General features: G+C 36.2%; 1 pseudogene; it reads right to left on the reverse strand.

Moving 5' to 3' along the window:
* Positions 1-1,034: 1,034 nt before the first annotated feature.
* LOC116811336 (PEST proteolytic signal-containing nuclear protein-like) lies at positions 1,035-1,569 on the reverse strand (annotated as a pseudogene).
* Positions 1,570-2,228: the final 659 nt, after the last annotated feature.

Raw genomic sequence — 2,228 nt, forward strand, 5'->3', positions numbered from 1 at the left:
ATGAGTGAGAACATGTGGTGTTTGGTTTTTTGTCCTTGCGATAGTTTGCTGAGAATGATGGTTTCCAGCTTCATCCATGTCCCTACAAAGGACATGAACTCATCCTTTTTTATGGCTGCATAGTATTCCATGGTGTATATGTGCCACATTTTCTTAATCCAGTCTATCATTGATGGACATTTGGGTTGGTTCCAAGTCTTTGCTATTGTGAATAGTGTCGCAATAAATATACGTGTGCATGCGTTTTTATAGCAGCATGATTTATAATCCTTTTGGTATGTACCCAGTAATGGGATGACCGAGTCAAATGGTATTTCTAGTTCTAGATCCTTGAGGAATCGCCACACTGACGTCCACAATGGTTGAACTAGTTTACAGTCCCACCAACAGTGTAAAAGCATTCCTATTTCTCCACATCCTCTCCAGCACCTGTTTTTTCCTGACTAAAAAAAAGTTTTTAAGAGCTAAGCATCTGTATCCACTGACAGCAATGCAATACCTAGTTTATGATGACTTGAAACAAAACAAATACCCATAAGGAAAAAAACTGTATTTTATCTAAATTTACTTTCAGTCAATAGTTAAGTAGCATTTTCCTCCCAGTACTATACTCCCTCTCCCTGTAAGGCTGTTCTTGGGAGCCAGACGGTTTAGGTAATAAGGTAGTCAAGAGGGTAACTGCTTGTAGTTATCAATTTACAGTAACTTTTTGCTTTTCTCTTAATTTGCTAATAGTTGTGTCTAAAAAATGCAATTCTTAAAAAGGTATCGTTTCTGATTTTGTTGTCTTCTGTAACCTGTGGAAACTAACCACATGAAACCACAATATTAGCAAATTTCTTGAAATCCGTATAGAAAACATAAATTATCACTAATTTCAAACTCTGATTTATTAGTGTGTCACTCAATCTTTTAAAAAAATGAAAAAGAAAAAGAAAAGCGGCTCCAAAGACAGTCTTATACCATTCTTTAAAAAGGAAACTGTTTCATTGAACTTTACACTCTCCCCACACCGCAGTTTCAAAACAGTGTATTTAATTGTCATAGTCATGGGCATTACACCAAGATGAGGTTTTATATTTTGCTCCCATAGCTTCTGGTTAACAAAAAACACATGCTTCTTTTATTGAAGGAGTTTTGTCCAGCTGATGTTAATGTATTTCTTCCAATATTTTTAATCCTCATCTTTGTTTCTGGAGGCATTGCCTCAGGTTGACTACCTTCATCTTCATTAAAACCTGCTGCTACCAAAATAATTTTTGAAGCAAGAGTTGGAACAGGTTCTTTAGACTTACTTAATCCAGGTTTGATGGATATGGCTGATGCTTTCTTTGTCATCTGACTACCTGTGGCAGATCTAAACTTGATCTTTGTAGGCTTTGTTGGGAGGACTGCAGCTTCTTTTTCAGCTGATGGCTTCTCAGTGCTGCGACCAGAACTTTTTCCTCCATTACTGGAATAAACAGTCTTAGTTTTCACAGGTTTTTTCACTTCTTCTTCAGGTCCTCCAATGGCTCCAGCTCACTGCAACTTTTTAGCCTTCTCCTCTCCCACCTTCCCATCTGCCATTTTCTCTGCCGTGGCCTACCCTGCAGCCAAGCCAAGTTCTTTCAGACTTTTTGCTGTAGGCATTTAATGCTATGAAGTTTCCTCTTAGCACCACTTTTGCTGTATCTCAGATGTTTTGATAGGTTGTGTCATTATTATCATTCCGTTCAAAGGATTTTTAAATTTCAATCTTAATTTTATTGTTGACCCAAAGATTATTCAGGAGCAGATTATTTAATTTCCACATATTTATATAGTTTTGAACATTCCTTTCTGTATTCAGGCTTCCAATTTTTTTCCACTGTGGTCAGCAAGAGTACTGATATAATTTTGACACTCTTAAATTTATTGAGACTTTTTTGTTGCCTATCTTATGGTCTATCTTGGAAAATGTTCCATGTTCTGATAAAAAGATTATATATTCTGCAGTTGTTGGGTAGAATGTTCTGTAAACATCTGTTAAGTTGATTTGTTCTAAGGGTATAGCTTAAGTCAATTTTTTCTTATTTGACTTTCTGTCTTGATGACCTGTCTAGTGCTGTCAGTGGAGTATTAGTTTCCCACTATTACTGTGTTGCCATCTGTCTCATTTCTTAGGCCTAGTAGTAACTGTTTTATTGTTTTTTAAAATTGTTTTATTAATTTGGGAGCTCCAGTGTTAGGTGCATATATATTGTGAT

This window comes from Hylobates moloch, unplaced genomic scaffold (genome assembly GCF_009828535.3).
Source record: "Hylobates moloch isolate HMO894 unplaced genomic scaffold, HMol_V3 SCAFFOLD_7, whole genome shotgun sequence".
Taxonomy (NCBI): Eukaryota; Metazoa; Chordata; class Mammalia; order Primates; family Hylobatidae; genus Hylobates; species Hylobates moloch.